Genomic DNA, 20,903 nt, shown 5'->3' with positions numbered 1-20,903 from the left:
TACTTCAAAGGCCCAGCCCACAAATGCATGCTCCTCAAACATGTGGCTCCATTTAGAGTGAAATAGGATATCCATTGGTAGGAAATTTAAAGCCAAAAGCATTGTTACAACAAAGAATTAATCTACCAAACACAAATTCCCTTACTCATTGCACTAAATTTAGATTGAAACCCTGTCATCATAACATAACTTGCTGCTTTTAATAAGGTTCCTTTAACATGGTTTAATTTTAATTTGCATTTGTGAATGCAGTATCAAGTTATGTTGGATAAGTTGTTTTTAGCAGTAAGTTTAACCTTTTATGACCTATCATGCCAAGTCTGCTGGTGCATATCTTTACATCTATGAAGACACGCGAGGACGTGAAAGCTATGAAATTATCGGTTGAGTTTTTTGCCTCTAAGACGAACGTCCGAACCCTGTTTCAGCCTAGCCCCTGATTTACACGTCAGCGTGAGCACCGCTCAGAGCAGTTCTGCAGATATTGGGTGCGTGCCAATTCATACTGGATGCGTCTCTAGAGCGCCGTGCAGGGAAGCACCCATAGCAGCTGGACACCCGAATCACAAGATCACAGGAGAATCACCAAGCGGCAACCTCCAGACTGAGAGTATGAGACAATGCGGAAGTGCTATAATCTGCTGTTTCTCAAGAATGCGCTTGAGGCTGGCTCTGGAAGTACCAGAAGTCAAAAAAAGCCATTTTCAAAGCGGAAATTAACCTATTTACCGCCTGGTTCAAAAAACGTCTCCTGTCTGAATCGCTAATTTTACTACCAGCGCCCACTGCATGGAGATGAATTTTTTTCCAACTCGGCCGTTCAGAGGATATTAAGATCCCGAGCTTGCACAATCAGAGGCACAGCAGAGGGGTCACGTGACCAACAGGCGCCCAATAGCTGTACCCGAAGCCCCTGCCACTACCAATATGGTCTTGATAGCCGATCTGCTTCAAAATTCCATTTGAGAAACAGACGGTTGACGTCAGCGAGACTACGTCCATGTTTTATACAGTTTATGAGAATCACATGTTCCTGCAGGAACCCCACCCATGACCACAAACTTTCATGGTAATTAATTAGTATGTCAAGCTCATCTGGCCTTCCCTAAACTTCAGCTCCTTCAGTCCATACCTTCTCCTTTCTGTTGGTGTCCTTATAGAAAGAATGTGTTGTGTCGTATTGAAGACCTGCAAGATTAACTTTTCCTCCTCTAAAACATCAGATTTCCTCTGGATCTGACCTACTTCCTGTGTTTTTATTTCAAGCTTGTGTAGTAGTAGTAGTAAATCGTTGGAAAAGTGGCTTCCATACTGTGTGTGCAATAAAAATGCTGTTATTCAGAAGCAGCAACCACTAATAATAAGTTGTTCATTTTTTTTCTCCATATCGTCATAAATATTGTTATAGCAAATTTCCTGAAAATATTGTGATATGATTTGAGCCTATATTGCCCCCCTACAATCAACACTTAATATACAAATGAAAAGCTCATGCAGTGATACCCACTACAGAGTCATGTCTGAAATTTTTATTAAGTTCTTTTGTAGAATGGGGTCATAATGAAAAAAGTTTTTCCTTCTTTTTTAAAACAAGTATAGTTGTATATTTAACCTCTTTTCTGTGTTAATTTACAGTTTGAACATCAAGCACATCCAATTCAAAAGTTGCCATCTTTGTTTTGTTCACCCAAGCCTTCAGATGTGCACATATGAGGCATACGCTTATTCACACATGATTCAGAAGCAAACAGTCTATAAATGGTCCATGATTAAGCCCCGTATTTCCATCTTTTTCCTCACAACAGTTTTTCCAGTGTTCTGAGTCAAGATGTCAGGGTGGTTTGACAGAAGTCAACCTGCATCCCCTGCACTCAGCCCTCGTCTCTTTGTGATGAGTTTAATCAGACCAATATAGCTCCAGACTGCATCTATCAACAAGCACAGGTTACACAAGCTTCACTGACTCATGTAAATACAATATTTTGCTCAGAACATCTTCAAGCAGAAAGGATGAAAAGAGTTGAGGTTATGCAACAGTAATCACCACATTTCTCTCTTTAAACTCCTTAAACTGTCACATGTAACAGCGCAGTGTCATGTTAGCTTCATAGTATGCCTGACACGAGTGCTAACTTAATCCATCCCTGGGCTGCAAACATTAAGGCTGTCATGAAATATCCAACTCTGTCATCTTTGCAGCTGTTCACCTCCACAGTTTGAGAGTTATCACAGCTGTACGAGTTTCAACAGCTGCACAAACAAAGCAACTTCAATTCATTACATCACATTAATGTCTGCTTTACAAACTCATTTATTGCTTTAAAAACTAATTTAAACTTACTACATCGCATTATGTCCACAAAACCAATTTGTCTCAGCAATAACACGATGAGTTAATTATTCAAAACCCGATTAATAAACTGCCGCACACTCAGGGATGGATTTATATGATCAAAGACCCACAATGGAGGCGCAGCAGAGATTTGGAGATGGGATTATTTTGACTGCTGAAACAGGGGACAGTTTTAGACATGGGTTTATTATTTAATGAGATTTAAATCATGAATATGTTTCAGTTATATTTGGAAACAGCAAACATCTTTCAAAAACAAATGAGACTAAAAAGACTGCTGAGGAGCAGGAAAATCAGTAGGTGTAAATCTGACTTTGTAAATTCTTTACTTAATGACGGGAGGGACGTTTATGCTGCTGATTGGGTTGGATTACAAATTATTATTATTCTGCTGGGTTTAGTGCTTGATTCTGATTGGGTTCGACACCAGAATTAGGGTAATTAATTCACTACAGCAAAAGTGACACTAGGGACAACCTCATTAAAGTCATCACAAATGATGGGATTGAGTAAAGAAGGCACATTACACCACAGACACAGTTAAAAACATTACTTTCTATTAGCGACTAACACTGCAGCTAAAAACACAGATTTCCATCCTTAAATTGTCAAATATGGCAGTGACCAGGCACATATATGAAGGAAGCCTAAGGAAGTGCTGGATCCAACCATTTTTGGCAAAGGCCCGTCCTGCAATCCAGGCACCAAAAGCAGATCTGGTAAGAGCATCATTGACTTGTAGATCACAAGTTGTGACATTTGCCTCATTGATACTTAAAGATGTGTCAAATACAAAACTCTGAAAAGAAGAGCTGAATGAGGACAGAAATATCAGAAGAAGAAGTGCAGATTAACTTTTCTAACTTCATCTTTCATTGATATAATCTGAAAAAAAAGTTGTCCATGGTTGAAACTACAAAGGTATTGTTCAGTTAACTGTTAAGTCTCGCAAGTAGACCGATACTCTGTTACCACAAACAACAAACAAAAAATCACTGACCATGTCAGAAATGAAGGGCTGGGTACCAACTGGATTCTGTCCGTTACCAATTTGCGTAAAATCAAATGGTACCATGTTTTGGTACCTAAACGCATCCTTGTGGAAGACTTTTCCGTGCTGGACATGAACTGAACACAGCATTGCAAGTTTATATATGGACAAATAGACATGTTAAATTTGAAAACTTTGAGATCTATTATTCAACAAATTAATATTTATTACTAGGGATGCAAGATATCAATATTGGTATTGGCCGATGTTGGTCATTTTTTTAAAATATCGGCATCGGTCAATATATAAAGGTTGGCCAATATTCACTCATTAGCTGCCGGCCATTTTCAGATCATCTTGAACAATCTTTCAAGACCCAAATAATATTGTTTTCTATAACTATCTAAACACTAAAACTACCTAAGAAGAGTGGACTTTCTTCTTTTATTTCTCTCTTTCTGTTTTGATCCAAATACAGACAAAATGTACTTTTTTGGTCGTGATCATCTCGGGCTTTTCATCCTTTGATCCTCTTCATGGTCGTTTTTTTCTCTCGTTTGCACCGCTCTCTCTCTGAACTACCCCAACAACCAGCTCAGATTGTTTTTTTTTTTAACTATGTTGATATCGGTAAATATCAGTTATCGGCCATAACAGCGATACTAATATTGGATATCAGATTCAGCCTGAATTTTCATATTGGTGCATCCCTATTTATTACCACATTAACACACAAAAGTACCAAAAATTGGTACTGTTGGGTACCAGGCATCAGTACCATATTGTTTCAAAAGTGAAAGGTACCCATCCCTAAAAAGATGGGACTATTCTCATCAAATCAATAGATTTTTTTTGTCCTAAAGCTTGTTTAAAGCTTTAGCAAGTAGCCAGATGAAGTGATACAGTGATACAGTGAAGGGATGTTTCTGGGAATTAAAGACTCCTCTACTCCTGCTCATCCTGTCTGGCTTCTAATTACTACAACCACCTCTTCTTCTATCTTTGACATGCTGGATTGATAATGTTACAAATGAACCTTTAAAAGTTCCACAAGTTGCAACAAACTTCCAGCAGAACACAGGAAAAGGTTTGTTTGTTTGTTTTTTTTGCAGCCAGTGGTTTCTTCTGCTCGAGCCAATTACTCAGTATCCACCACCAAAAAAACTCACTCCACCAAGGGAACAAACATAGGAACTGTTGTGAGATGCCTAAGGATGAGTTTTAGAGGAATAATAACAGCAAAACTGACAGTTAGGAATAAACAAATGAAAGGCTCTGACAAAGAAAAGGTCACTCATAATCAGTTTGTAAAACAGTTTTCCGGTTCTTAAATGCCAATAGTTTGTGAGGCTCGACCTGCACACTGAAAACCTGCCTGCGCTGGATGATAAATTACTTTGACCATTAAAACCGTTCTAAGTCAAAACTTCATTGTTGTTTAGCTCTTTTTCTTTTTTACCTCCAGTCACTTAAAAACATGACATTTAATATGTGCATGGAGTCTGTCAGACTCTTTTTACCACACAACAGCACAAGAAGACATTCATAATTCTGAAATCAGCTCCCGCGTCGGAGAGGTTGACATCGCTGACAAGATTACAAAGCATGTCCATTATGACGGATTACCTATCATAAAAGATACAGGTTTTTCTCACTCCAACAAAGCAATGAAGACCGTCGGCTGACTGTATTTCAAAGTCTTATTAAATCTAGCGTGCTGCGTTAAGTTGGTTGCTTGTAAAACAAAGATCAGAACAGGAGTCTGGTGCATCAGTTTAAAGGACTGGAGAGTAAACTGGAGGTTGAATGAGGTTTGCTCTTGAAGGTTAGTCAAACATCACGGTAGTGATGATAAACTCCACAACAGAGGGACCTGCAGTTTTGAACGAATTATCTTTCCTTTAATGAAAAGGTTTCATCTTTTCTTTGTTCCCCTGATGGATTTATTTCAGTCACACGGCTTAAAAGAGAAAAGAAAACATCAAATATCCTCTGATGTTTTGCCATGTTAGTGGGAGAATAAATGTGAGGATATGGGATTGATCTGTGGTCACATTGGGGATGGAGAAGCTGCTTCAGACTTCATGAAAGACTTGGACATAAAAAAGTGTGAGGAGTCACCGTGTTTAAGTTAGCAGAGCTCAAAGACAGTTTGCAGGAGTATTTCCATGCTGGGGTGTTATGCTGTTTGAAGATGCGGCTGTTTCAAGGCTCCTGTGTGGACTGTTGGTTGTTTCAAGTTAAAAGTCAGTCCAGGAATAAGAGTGAAACCACTGGTTCTGGGTTTTAGGCAGAGATGAAGAAGTGGTGAGGGATGATGTAAAATGAAGCAGGTGAGGGTGGACAGGAGGAATCTCAGCATAAGGCCTTTGCACACGGAGTCCATTTTTTCATCTGAAACTTATGCACTTTATAAATAAATTTGATCCCATGTTCTGTCAATTATGCTTGAACACTTGATACCAAATTTTCGTCTGTCATTACTATTTCAGAAAAGGTTTGATTTTCTGCTTTTTTTCGCATTAGCACTGCACATTTCCCGGTGACTTGACTATTGAGAGACGCTGTAGGCTACTTGCAATGTGACATGAAAACTTGTGTATGTGTGTGAGCGTGTGCACGACAGTGTGTCTGTGTTCCTGTGTGTGTGCACCCCACGCATACTGACAGCCGCTGCTCAGGATCAATTGCTTGAGGATCCCATTTTTGTCAATGTTTAAATGATAAAGACTTGTGTATGTGTGTGACGGTGTGTCTGTGTGCCTGCGCTTGTGTGTGTGTTGGCTCCTGTGCGCATACCTTAAACATACTGGCAGCCGCTGCTCGGGATCAGTTGCTTGATCACTGCTTGATATTTCCATTTCCTCGTACTGCAAATTTTCACAAATAATACAAAATAAACGCATTGGAGACAGTGTGCTAAGTATCTGTGCGTGACGGGTTTTTTTCGGATTATGGATCCATAAAAACGCATCTGAAAAAAAAAACGGACTCAGTATGCAAAGACCTTTATCCTGAAGGAGTTCTTATTGGCTGCAACAAAACACTCTACAATAAATCCTACATATGCACAGTTAAGGTCTTCTTAATATAGTGTTCAGATCCAATTTACTGATGAGTATCAGTGTCCGATATGGCTATTTTTGAAGGATTGGATCATATTAAATTTCGTTACATGATTGGGGCTGACCCAGTTTTCATGTGTTTTGAGCACCATCACACTCTAAGGATGCTGTAAATCAAACCACGTTGCAAACATGTCTGCTGAATGGCGCTACTTCTCTTTGGAAAGCAATGATAAAACAGCGTTTTAACTTAGCTGAACATCATTATATTCCACCAATAAGTAATATTTCATTACTTTTACAGTTTGAGCAGCATCTTAATGGCATTTGGGCCTCTGCAAATCTGATTGGCTGCTCTGAAATCCTAACAAATAATTGGGTAATTGCACTGTCAGCAGCAGAGCTTAAGTTATATGAATTATTTGGACTTTGGTGCTTCAGGCTGGTCTTTGCATCTCAATGTTACATTTTTTCTTTTTGTTAATACTTCAAGCTGTGACTTTAAACAAGGACCTTTTGCTCAGTCTTGAGGATTCAAGCTAAGAAGATTAAAATGTTGTGCCTCTTTTGTAAGGCTTAAACATATTGTGCAAGCTCTATTGGCTTCCTGTTGATTATCTAAGTATGGAAAGTGAGGTGAAATTGCTATTCATTGTGTGTGCAGACAAACTTTGTGCCTCCTTTCAAAAGCCAGTGCCCTAGTTTGGCCAAGCCAGTCCAAAGAGGTCTGGCTCAGCTACTTCTAAATCTATAGCTAGCTAGTTTACCCTGCAGCCTCCTAAAGATGAGCCATAATTTCTTAGATTAAACCAAACATTTCCAGTGAAGTAAAAAAAAAAAAAGAGTGAACAGGACATCATTTATCAGCGCTGTGCTTCAACAAAGTTTTTGTACTTCATCACTCCCAGAGTCTGACATCTCTCCATTTATCAGTCTATACACACCGCTCTGTCCCATACAGAGCAGTGTTCTCTGCATAAACTATCACTTTTGCAGATCTAGTCTTGTTTTTTTTTTTTTAACATCATCCTCTACTTTTCTCTGCGCTCTCCTTTTTTATTGAATTTTCCACCATTAACAGACAGACTTCAAGATACCCAGACCTTCAGCTCACTGATATGATTAGAGTTATTCTTCAAGAGTCTGTGATTAGACCTCTTTTCCTAACAGCAGTGCGCTCCTCAAGATCAAGGAATCAGGCAGTAATAACCCGTTGCTATGAACTGTTGCTATGGAATGACCATTCAGAATCAAGCAGTTGACATGGCTGTGTTATAAATTAATTTAGAGAGTGAATGAAGCTAGTTTCGACCTTTCTAATAGTAAAAACTGTTTTTGTAAGGCTTTATAGAAAAGAAGGACATGGAGTTTTATAACTGATGAAAGCACCTTTTTTTAGAGGACATAATCAGATCATTTTAAGTATTGTAGCCTCTGAAATCAAGAGTCCCAGATAAACTTCCAATGTAATACCATGAACTTAAATTTATTATGATATCACACATGCCAGCTGATTGCTTCAAGACTGCTTTTTTCAGCTAATGCCCCCCCAGCTTCCAACAACCAAACATTCTGGTGACTCTCTTCCTTCACTCAAAAAAAACGTGTTGTCCTCATTTTAAAATGGCAAAATTCCCACTTTATAGATATATTTCCCAACTTGTGATGTTGCAGATTGAGCAAGTCTCTGCTATCACACTGTTACCGTACAGTCTGCAGGAATTTTTGTTACTTGTTAGTAAACACAACATCCCAACTGGGGTACTCCTTGGATCAGTGCCAGCGGCAGCACACACCCACAGCTTCCAACCCAGGTTACGTGAACACACTTGCTTGCCCAGCAACACTTGTAGCATCGCATTTCTACATTGGAGAGACTCAAGAGCCCTGACTTGACGTGTTAGCACAAGCTAATCATGGGAATTTGAAACATACCTGCTCAGTAGAAAGCCAATTAGCGCCGCTCTTCATCCCATGCTGCTCTCAAAGTTCCCAAAAACAAGTGAGCAAGTTGAGCCAAACTTCACCCTCGTTTAGTAAAAAGCTTTATCTGTTTGGCGTTTTGTTTCACTTTGTTTATTTTTCTTTCTCTCTGCGATGTCCACTATCATAGCCCACTTCTTCTACTTGCTAATTAACATGCAAAGTCACTTGCACACTGGACGTGCTGTGATTGGCTGAGGTGATCATGCTTACTCTCTGCCCAGAAATGTCCTGCAACAACCGGAACATCAACATCCAGGCAGAGGAGGGGTTTAAGGCAAACACAGACACTGACACACATGTACAAGGGTTCATGGGAGACGATTGAGCAGGATCATTCCTGTAAAAGTTGACGTTTTAGTTTTTCAGGAAAATTCTGCAGACCCTGCCTTTGTAGATAAGTTTACAACACAACACCATCGTGTACAGTAAAAAAGAAATCCTTGACGAAGCCATTGATGCATTATGTTGACTTTGACAACAGGCTGCAGTTGCATCAAGTACTGCACTGCCCTCTTGTTGAGGTGTTGCTATGAGCACACAGACACTTTAACGACCACGACAGGCCTAATGACATCATCAACCATTGCTTGCTACCTGCTGCAGTGCAACCCCACAGCGCATTTAGCTGAGCCAGCTCTTCTGCTTTTCAGCTGATGTATAGCAGCTGTCCAGCACTGACACCCCCCATCCTCATGCTGCACATTATGATTTTGCAGCACCCCTGCACACACACGCACACACACACACTGCAGGTGTGGATCTTTAGGAAATGTTGGCACACACTGGCCTCCTGTCTGATAACTTGTGTTTTTAACCACTGCCATTAGCATAACTGTAGTAAGGTTTGATTCACAGGAGTCTATGACATCATCCAGGGAGGAAATCATTAGACCGGATCGATACTCTATTCCCCACAGGCGCAGACCTGATAGCAGAGCAGGCCAGGACTGAGTTAGTGCACGGGGAGGGAAGAGAGACGACAGCATATGATACCTTTGTGATATTATTACATTACCGGAGAGCTGTGCTGATACAACAAGACGAGCATGGGACAAATTCATGTGATTATAGACGAGAATCACATGACAGAAACAGCTGCATGGAGTCTACGAGGGATGTTCCACTGCAGCAGCCATATGGTGGTGATATTCTTAATACACTTTTTAATTAATTCATTCAAAGTCCAATTAAAAAGTACAACTTGCTACTCTGCAAGTCTATGAAGAGAGGTAATAACTGTAACTCATCAGGACTTCCCTACAGTCTACTAAAACCAACGTCTGGAAAACAGAAACCAACAACACAAGAAGGGTCAGAGTCTGAATCACATTAATTTACAGATAACTCCTCAGAGAGGAGATGGCTGATGGAAGAAGCCCTGTGGGTCAGATCAGCATCTGCAGGTGCCATTTTGAATCAGGTTGACATTAAATATAGATACTGGAGTGAAGACACAGGCTGTTCATGGGGCACAGAGCATTTTATCACATCCTGTGTTCATTTACAAGAAACTGAAGAAAAGGAGAAGTCCATGTATGTTTGAGAGAGACTTGGAAAGAGACATGTTTTTCTTAAAACAAAAACAAAAAACTCCATTCTGAGTCTTGGATTGAATTAAGTTATTTTATAATAAAAGGTTATTTTACACGCCAATGCTGAAACAACCAGTGCATTACCTGGTGAAGAGGTACGACTACTTGACCCAAGCTGTTTCAGTACAGGACTTTCTGTTCATAGCAGATCTGTACTGCTCTGAAAATCTACTGAACAAAAACTTCAAATGTGAGGTCAAACCGGTTAGAAAGCAGGAAATCACCATGCACACTCACTCAGTTTGGGAACACGTTGGTTTCCAGGTGAATGACACAATGGACAAAGGCAGGTGGATGAGATGAAAGCAGTGAGTCAACATTGTTCTGTAGAAATCAGATAAGTTTCTTACAGCACGCCTGACTTGTTAAAGAATTCAAAACTGCACTTCCTGACATGAGTATCTCTACAACAAAGGGAAAATCACTGTGTTGGGAAGGCAGGTTTTTCCAGCATGTGAGCAGAGTTTTGCTGGTAACCCTGACCCAGAGTTGTAACAAGGTATTTTGTAGCCATTGGAGTTTAATGCCATACTCTGAAGTACAGAACTGAAAAACAGGTCAAAGGTGACTGAGCTGTATTATGATAGCATTTGAGAGGATGTTATTCTGCATTATTCTGTTTTTCACTCCCTTTTCTTTCTAAGAAGTTTATGTTTTATAGGGTTTCAGCAATCTGAGCAGGCCCACCATTTTATCAAGGTCTGCACAGAACAAAGATTTCTGTGTACTTTGTACTTATCATTTAATCAACAACAGAACCATCAAAAAGTGCCCAACTGATCTAGCTGTAGCTCTTGCATACAACGGTTTCTGTTAGATTTTTGTTGAAGATAATTAAAGCTGCAATAACGAATCCATAAAAATCACTTAGTAAAAGCGTCAAGAACATTTTTCCATAACTGCCATTACTGTATTAGTTCGTCTTCAGTTTATTTGTCTTCTTTTTTGTTGGATTATTTAATGCATGGCAACTAGCTGAAGGTGCATTATCGCCACCTACTGGACTGGAGTGTAGATTACCTGAGCTGCAAGGCTGTATGCGTCACATGTAAACAGATCAGGAGAAGCCGAGCTGGCAGGTGAGGGAAACGAGTAAACACGCAAATAATTTCAGAGCTGGAGAAAGCGGTTCATCCCAAAAATCTCAAAGTGTGGGAGTATTTCACGCTGAGTAAAAGCAAACGCTATGTTAACTGCCACATTTGCAAAAAATGACCTCGCTAAACGCAAACATGTTGGGCTAACTGATAACAAGCCGGGGAGCTTGACACATCAACTCCTTGTATATGTTGTGAAATGCATGGTTTGTCTTTTAAGACTCATTTTGTCTTTTTGATAAGACGTCTCTCTATTTGAAAACCACAAGGAGTTCATTAAACCAATGTTAGCATTAGCGTTAGCTGCTACAGATAGTGGTAGGGCAGAGGGGGTGTACTGTTTGACCTGCAGGTGAAAAGATCATAGACACATTTTTACTTATTTGCCTTTTTGGCCCACTTAGTTCTTAATCATACAGCAAAACAATATATTTTCTGTTATTTTGCCCCTACTATTGATTCTTTAGGGGACAATACATTCATGTCATTCATGTTTTTTTTTTGTCCTGATTCATCAGTTAATCGTAAATAAAGTCGTCAGAGTAATCAATCACTAAAATAATCATTGGTCGCAGCCCTAAAGATAATAAATTTGATTTCTATTGACTTTTTTAACCTCCCCAGACTTCGTTCGGGATCTTGGAATCTGTTTCCTGCATTTCTCTCTGACCTTTAACAGACCAAACACGATTGACAGATTTATCATTGATGGAAATAATAACAAGCTGTAGTTTGATCATGAGAGTAAATATCACCAACAAAACTAAAATCGTTGCTTGAAGAATCCAAACAACAAAATAAGTTTCACTTTCGCTTTATAACCTTTACAGAGCAAACATGAGCTTCTCTTCAGCTGGAACAAACTCAACCGCCAAAACAAACAAGGAATACTTTCAGAGGGAAAAACTTGATTTTGTGAAGCTCTTCTAAAAGTCAAAATGCTCCTGGCACTTCTTCAGCTGAATTTGATTGAGACCTCTTTGGGAAAAGCACAATAGGAGCTGTCAAAATGTTCTCCTGCTCCATCTTGTAAAATATGTGGGAGGTGCACTTCACCGCCACAGCCGATTGTGTCAAACAATGGCAGCAGTTAATTGTAAAGAAGCTACTATCAGAGCCTTCACATACTTTTGATGGCAGTCTTTCCACCCTCATATTACTTCCCTCTGAACGTATCTCTCTGGACGCAGAGTATGAGTTAATTTGCAAGCACACAATGGCTCAGTCCATTAAGACTGCAGGCTCCTTCGCTCACAGTTCGAGCTGCTGCTCTGACAGTCGCCTTCGTCCTCTTCCCGTCCAGAATCATAATCACAGCTTCACTTTCTCATTTCTCCACGCAGTCGGTCCTGTCAGGGCGACAGACGACTTCAGAGCCCGCCGACAGCTCGGACAGCTCTGTGTCTGGAATAGATGAGATTTCTCATAACGGCAGGAAGCTCATTGATACCAGCAAAATCCCCCTTTGTCAGAGGGCGCGCAGTCAGACGGTCAGAGAGAAAAGGCAGAAGGAGAGGTACAGACTGGCTTAAGCACAAGATGTGCAGGGATGTGGGGAGAAAAGTCAATGCAGCACCAGATTGTGATATTTTGTGTAGCTGTGTGTATCAGTAAACACATCAGGAGTAGTGATTATATTACTACAGAAGTGTTAAAATACAAAATACAAATCTTTTCTTTAGAAACAGTAAAAAGTAGTTTACCTTCAATGCCCCATGACACTGGAGTACTTTCGCAACCTTTGATTCAAATCTAAACTAGAAAAGCACTCAGAGAGCGCAGACCTCTGCCAAGCATATTGTGATCGTCACGCAACACTTTAGTCCTACTTTAATGTTATACTCCCTGTCAGTAGACTGTCTGCTACAATTTGGTGTTAGTTGCAGGTTTGTACGATAATTTGTTACCTGACTGTGTTGAAAATTACAATGACCCAGAACATATTTCATATTCCGGATCTTAGTATCAAGAATATTGCTAGGATCTGGATTGTACTTTTACATCCGTTAGAAATTATGGTGACCTTTTTTGTATTGTTTTGCAAAGCAATCTGACCATTTATTGTGGAGTTATATCTCCAGACGGTGATCTAGATCACCTCCAAAATTTAATCACTTCTTCCTTATCCCATTTTGAACATCTCCTGAAAATTTCATCAAGATAAGTTTGTTAATTTTTGAGTTATGTTGTTCACAGACAAACAACTCTCCCAAAAACATAACCACCTTGGCGGAGGTAAAAATGACCAAAGAGGTGAGAAAACTTTTTTAAAGTAAGATATAAAACCTGTTTGGGGACAGGTTTTGATAAGTATAAAGCTTAAATGGAAAATATTAAGGGCGTTATGATTATTCAACACTACTGTCTAAAAATTAATGACAGATTAAGTTGCAGATTATTGTAATCGTTAATGATTGGTCACTTATGTAACTGTTGGTGATGTCATGCTTTGAGCAGACATCTCCGCTTGCCAGTCATTGGACAATTTAAGGCCAATTTGCCTCCCATAATGATTACTGGGGCGTTACCTGATTTTAGGCTTGTTGTAACTGAGTATTATTCCAAATAATCCTTAAGCGTGTGAAGTCAATAAGATGATTTCACTCCACCCGACCACTTAAGAGCCTCCCTGACTTAGGACTGTAAGTATCAAACATGTCTGGACTGCTTCTAAGTGAATACCCTCCATAACCAAAGAGAGGAGCAGACTAAGAATTTTGAAAAATGAGACAAGCTCTTGGGATTTATTCACCCATATCCTTTGCCTTGTTTTTATATTTTGCTACTAAACAGAACACACCTCAGGACAGCCATCTGGAAATGTCAATCATCTGTTGTGTTTGTTTATCTTCCAAAGTCACGTTTGATCACACGGGTGTGCCCAAGATCGCATGTCTGATGAATCGCCTCTGTGAAACCATTGCCACATATCTGCAGCCAGCCCTGGGTGGACAAATCAGCAGAATGGCAGCAGTCAATGCAACCAAGTGGCAACCTGCAGTGATCAAAATAACGCCGATGGGGAAGTGCAAAAAACTGTGGTACTTTGAGTGTCTACTCAAGGTTGGCCACAAGACATAAAAAACAGAGACTTCCCTTCAGCTGCTGCATAAAATCCTCATTTTTACAGCAGAATCAAACACGTGCACTGTGCTGCCTGGTACAGAAGAAAAGCTCATTACAATACTCAGACACACCTTCAGAGAAGTGTTTTTTGTTTTTATTACTCATCTGTTATTATTACATGAAGGCTGAGAGGTATGTGTAGAATTGTGTAACAAGACGCATGACTGATCTGACTGACAGGTGGGTGGTGGTTGCGTGCCATTAGGCTCAGCCTCAGCTCCACCTCAGCTCCACCTCTCTAAGTCTAAATTGGCTAAAAGTTAGGTTGAGTCAGCGTATCAGTATGGCACCCATCTTCAATTTGGCTTCATGATGTCACTGAGATTATGTCAAATAATACGGATGCAGCACCGAACCTGACTCTTCCTACGCACAGGAGGGATTCGCTCTGAACTCTGCAGAGAACAGAGCTGCCCGTAAAATGACCTAGCTTCTTGTGGGAGCTTGTTGATAATGCATGAGCATCTGAACAGGAAGCATGTCAAACACCAAGACATTCATCCTTAGTACAAAGTTAGAGGCATGCTGTGCGATTTTTATCACTCGTTGATGTGTCCTGTCACTGACCTTTCCACCTTTCCTCAAGAAGATGCATTCTTTTTCCTCCTGCCATGTCTTTTCCTCCCTCTTCTCCTATGAAATCCATCAAAGCACGGTGCCAACACTTGGCCGAGCATGATGATAACATGCTGTTGAAAATCATCATTTTACATCGACACTTGTTTGATTTGGGATTGTAAATGGTATGTTGCTTGATTTAATAATGATGAGCTGACTGTCTGTTCTTGAAGCCTTGCAACAGAAGCCCCGTTTCCACCAAGCAGTCCAGTTTAGATCAGTACGCTTTGATACAGGTTGGTTCGGTTAAGCTAGGTCCTGTTAGCGTTTCCACAGCCAACCGTGCCCCCTTGTGGTAGGTGCCGTGTATGCCAGATGCCTATACCTGCGTCAGTTATGCTGCATTCCATTTGTACTCTGAAGTTGGAATTTCCAAGTTTCGAGTGGGAATGCCCAGCTATAACGCCACCCCGAGGTCGAAATTTCCAACTTGTAAGTTGGAGCACCCACACCACCCCCGAGTTCCCAGTAGGAAATTCAAAGTGTGGGGGTAAACAGTTATCTATGCTCCTGTTATTTTCTTTTTATTTTAGAATTTCTGACTTGTGATTGTCACAATAAATCAGCCGTATATATAGGGATGGGTACCAAATTAGGTACTTTTATAGGTACCAACTGAATTCTGTCAAAAGTGCCAAGTACAGATTCATGTTAAATCAAAAGGTACCATGCTCAGGTACCTAAATGCATCCTTGAGGCTGTGAGGGAGTGGAAGAGTAGGCCATTTTCCATGCTGGACATGAACACAGCATTGCAAGGTTATTTAACGAAGAATAAAAATGTTAAATTGAAAAAACTTTATATTTCATTTTTAAAAAGTTGTTATTTTTTACCATATAAACACAAAAAAAGTACCAAAACTTGGTACCGTTGAGTACAGGTACCGATTGCCAGGTACCGTATCGTTTCTAATGTGAAAGGTACCCATCCCTACGTATATATAGTATTATTCTATGTTTACAGAAATACTGCTGTTAAGGCAAGTTTATTCGACTTGGAAACTGGAACGCTGAACTTGGAGATGACGTCACTCCCACTACCGACTTTCCAGCTCCAAGTACTAATGGAACCTAGCATTAAATAATAGCGTAACACCTTAGCAGTGCGACACAGAATATCTGGCTAATAAATCCAACAAAGAAGAAAAACACGACACGGTAAACAAAGAGCAACAATGGAAGACATGCAGCATTTCATCCTCTTTGTGATTAGCATGTGGCTCTTTGATACAAAGCGCAATCAAGCTTTGTTTCAGAGACTACCGTGCTGGGAGGAGAAATACAGCCGCTGTTGACAGTAAGTGTCAATTCTTTCAACCAGTCAATGGACTGCAGTGTTGTAGCTCCACCCTTCCAGGATCCAGATTGGTTTAGTTTGGCACCCCAACAGAAGGGTCCCTAAAAGTGAGACGGCTAGTCTTGTTCATTTGGAGATCTGTCCCACGATTAGTCTGTGGAAACGTCATAAAATGTGTGCTGTGCTGAGATGAACCAAACTTAACCGCTTGGTGGAAACGAGGCTAAAGTAACAAGAGGCTCCATGTTTACTGTGAAATTTAAGAAAACAAAAGAAAATAGTTGCAGCATTCTCCCATTCTGACTGAGGTGTGCTCTAACAATGTGTCACTCCTCATATGATGGCACCAAACAGCAAGTGTGAGCAAGTGCTTCTGCTTTCGTCAAATTATTCAGGAAGACAGACACCTGAATGCAGCAGGAGAATAAATAGACAGCTTGGTGTAAAAATCACCTGATCTGGTTTCCTGCATGTGACAGTCTGCTGTGATCCAGCCCTGATCATTTGATATTACTGCTGTAAATCAGTTTATAATATAAAATATCTTTGCACTCGACAGGGAACTTTAATAGGCTGCTCATGAATAAAAGTCTGACTTATCTTTGTTGCTTTTTTATGTTGTTCTACCCCTGAGGATCAAAAGTGTCCCAAATTACTTTTTTTCCAAGTCAAGATTTTTCTTTTGTTTGAGATTAGAGCTCTGACTGCTCCGCAACAAAAAGGCCACCGTCCATGGCCATTGTTCAAACACCCCACTGTTCCAGAAACTTAAACAGTGTTTGTGTGCAGCAGAAGAGCCAATCTATATGCGGTAATCCCATGTGACGAAGCTGGATTAGTTACACAGCAGCACAACACAGAGAGAAAAAGCATTGTGTTATCTGCAAGTTTATGCATGCACGCTCCACAGATACCAACGGGACAATGAGGCTTCTTATCGCAACAAGACCTCACTCTTTCAAAACACACTGGCAAAGACATAACCAAAGGCTGCAGTGATGTAACACACACATACACACACACACACATACATACACACACAGCAGCTTCTTTGCCTGACAATAGCAGAACACCACGCTGAAGTCTGAATCACAGCAGAGGAGGTATTACAAGAAGCTGCTTTTGACACAACGCCAAGACTTGTTACCTTGGAATGAAGACGAGTGAAGAGTTTGCCCTCCTCCTTAAAAACTGAAACACCAAACAGGATGGTGGAAGAAACAGAGTACATAAGATGAAGAAAACACAGGAGTGCTTTGCATTTTCTTAAAGGCAGGATGGAAAAGCTAAAAGACAGGGGCGCATCGGATTGGGCTGAAAGTGTCAAGACGATGGTGTTACTGGAAAACCTACTTAAGCTTCCAATCACAGATCTCAGATTCAGCTTGGATGTATTTAAGAGCCACGTGGTTTATTTCATCCCAGTAACTGCCCTGCTAATGATACCCAAAGATGAATAAGGATGAAAATCCAAAATGAAATATATCACGGTGGCTAAATCTAGCAAAAACTGACACTAAGCTCTGCACTGAATTTAAACATTTCCATGTTTAACATTTTGCCTTCATTGCTCAAACAAAAGCTCTTTCATATGCATATGACAAAATGTCCACAAGCAGTGATGTATAGGCCTAAAACAAGCTGCAACTGCAGAGCAATGCATGAACTATACAGCAGGTTTCATGACACACAGCAAGAGCAGAGCAACACTGAGGAAAGCTGATCCTGCAGCCACTGGGATGACACCTTTGAAATGTGAAACTCACTCTTACTATTGACTGATTATTATGTCTGAGAGCAGAACAGGGTCTAAGAAAATCAATTATTTTGACAGCAAGGCAGAAATTCACAGTTGAGTCTAATCGTGGTGGTGTTAGAGGAGAGCAGAGGGTGTGAGGAGACAGACAGTTCATGTTCCCAGATTGGCTCTCCTCGTATGGCTCATATTATGGGAGCATCCGGCCGGACAGTGCGCCTCAGACCTGGACACTACAGTAAATGTGTCAACACAGTAGCACAAGCCCTGAGAGAGGGGGCAGCTGCTGATATCACACAGGGAGTCCACCATGCAAATCCGACCGTTAAAATTCATATGATATTGATCCAGTGCTGGGACTCAGAGGGAGCGGACTGAATGATATACCACGCTGCGTCCTCTGGTTTACTAATTTAAAGAGAATTTACTGTCGACAGTCATGATGATAAAACGCACATAAGCATAATGCATCACCGTATTCTGAAAATTATGCTTCCATAACCTGCTGACCCATCTCATTTCACAATTGGGCTTCAAGAGAACTAACAAAGGCTTGCTCGGACACATCCAACCTCCCCTTGAGTCACAACCACATGCTGAATGGACAATCCCTTGGAGATAAATTCATTAAAAACAGCAGATATTTCAGCTGACACAGTCGCGTTATTAATTCCTGCTGCAGAGCGCACCAGCAGTGTGTCACATTAAACTAGATTTCCATACCTTCAACACCACAACAGTCGACCGTGTCCGCGATTCAATACGCAAATTTCCTCACATTCACATCCCAGCACAGTCCAGACGTCCGTCCGACCGACAGACCGACCGTCAGCCGCCTCCGGTTGGTTGTGATAAAGCGTGAGGCGCAGCGGAGACAGAGGAGCCTCAGTGTGAGCAGACGCGGAGCTGCGTTGGAATAAAACGTTGCTCCATATTCCAAGTAACACACACAAAAAAAGAAGACACTCACCGCTGTGTTTGGCACCGATGACGACGTTTTGTTTATTTCCTCTCCCCCCGCTGAGCAGCTGTGTCAGTGCCACCACTTCCGCGTTAAGATGGAGTGGAAAAAAATGCGAGAAATAATGAATTTAAAGGACAGGCGGCGCACGCGGGCGCGCTGTGGGTTGTGCGCGGTGCAGCTAATGAAGAAGGAGATGGTGAGGGGACGCTGTGACAGCAGTGGGTGAATATTTAACTTATGACAGAGAATATAAAGCTTCAAAGACTAATATTCTCCAACAACAATGCAGGATATCATCATTCTTTAAACTCATTGTTTAGGTCATGTAGCCTGGTGGTTAGCAATTCTTTCTTTGTCTATGGAAGCCCCAGAAGGACATGCATCTTTAAAGTATTTGCTCTGCTTTCCAGGGATTTGGATTTTCCTTTCTGGGGATCTCAATGTACGAAACACTGTCTGTGAAACTCTTTGTGTACAATAGTCTGACTGTAGAGTACAAATCCCTCTCATATGTGCAATATTCTCTATAACCCTCTTTTCAATGTACTTACTGTGCACATCTCACCCTGTACAGTGTTTTTAGAGCTCTAGTGTTTTTCTAAATTCTTTATTCAGATTGCTTTATATTCTCCATTTAAATTGTTTATATTCTCTTTTCAAATCTTTTATATATCTTGACTCTAAGAGAACTAGTGATGGGAACCTTTCACATTTGAAACGATATGTTACTGATGCCCAGTACCTGGCAATTGGTACCGGTACTCAACAGTACCAATTTTTGGTACTTTTTATGTTTATGTGGTAAAAAATATCAATTTGTTTAATGATAAAATCTTTAAGTTTTTCATCTTACATATTTATTCTTCATTATATAACCTTGCAATGCTGTGTTAATGTCCAACATGGAAAATTGCCTACTCTTCCTATCCTTCACAGTCACAAGGATGCGTTTAGGTACCGAAATATGGCACCTTTTGACTTTACGTGACTCTGTACCCAGTTATATATATACAGACTTTGGTCTGTACCATAGACCATATAAACAGTGGACGGCATGGCTCTGCCATTTGCTATTGTATGGTTTTGAAGCCAAAATACCCCATGTAGGCACAGCCATTGAAGCAGTTGTGCAGCCAGAGTCTGCGCAGTAGAGACTGTGAGGGATTCTGGGAGAATCTGAGTGGAGCTGGGTGACAAAAATAATAATATTTTTCTTTTGAGAGTCTTATCACTTCTTGACTCTACCTCCCAACATATTTTACAGTCCCTGAAAAAAATACACAAGAACGACAGCTGTCATCATTAAACGTGATGTAAAGCCTTGTTCTTAACCTTAACCTCTTATGACTAATGAAAACTAAACTTTTCAGAAAAAAAGAGGACTTGAATATAAGGCAAGTTTGACCACAGACCATCTGGAATGACTGTAAAGCCAGATTTTTTGACCTATACTGCAGCCAGCAAGAGCAAGATGACATCCATTTTTTTTACAGTTCATGGTCAGTACCTATATAAGTACATGATTCGGTACCCATCCCTTAAGAGGACCCCGCACAAAATTTCCTATGTGTCTGAACTGTTGGTCCATATAAAAATGGTGAATAAAAATCTTAAATCCTTTGATCTACTACCAGAAGATCAAGTATCATAAACCCCAGAGTTGCATGGCATAGCATATTTTGGTGAAACCTTTTTTCATTGATCAACCAATAGTGATTTTTTTTCTCTTGACACAAAGTTGTTGTTGAATCACAGGGAAACAAGCTTTATGATACCAAGATCTTGAAAGGAATATAATAACAAAGCTCAAGAAAAAAACAACTAGAGATAGTAGCATGTCCACTCGAGGTTTCTATTTTTACACCTTTTAACTTGTGTGTGTGTGTGTGTGTGTGTGTGTGGGTGGGGGTCAACCTTAAAATCAAAAGTAAAAGTAAACCATGAGTTTTACTGGCAGGCAGCTTGTTTTACTTCCCATAGGACAGCCTCTTACACAATGAAGAAAACTTATGAGACATGTCACATCGGGGAAATAACCTGTGGCAACTTCCTTCTGAAT

General features: G+C 40.4%; 1 protein-coding gene across 3 annotated transcripts in view; it reads right to left on the bottom strand.

Moving 5' to 3' along the window:
- Positions 1 to 19,004, bottom strand: part of marchf8 (membrane-associated ring finger (C3HC4) 8) — a 136,011-nt gene extending 117,007 nt beyond the window's left edge. For 2 of the 3 annotated variants that reach the window (XM_074675666.1, XM_074675668.1), the window contains exon 1: positions 18,851 to 19,004. The gene's annotated coding sequence lies outside the window, so the exon portion shown is untranslated. The other variant, XM_074675667.1, reaches the window with a different exon arrangement.
- Between the last annotated feature and the right edge of the window lie 1,899 nt (positions 19,005 to 20,903).

Source organism: Halichoeres trimaculatus, unplaced genomic scaffold, assembly GCF_033239565.1.
Source record: "Halichoeres trimaculatus isolate MK-OKI-2021-1 unplaced genomic scaffold, fHalTri1.1 fHalTri1_scaffold_8, whole genome shotgun sequence".
Lineage (NCBI taxonomy): Eukaryota > Metazoa > Chordata > Actinopteri > Labriformes > Labridae > Halichoeres > Halichoeres trimaculatus.
The sequence above is the reverse complement of the archived record's forward strand: the minus strand, read 5'-3'. Positions and strand labels throughout refer to the sequence as shown.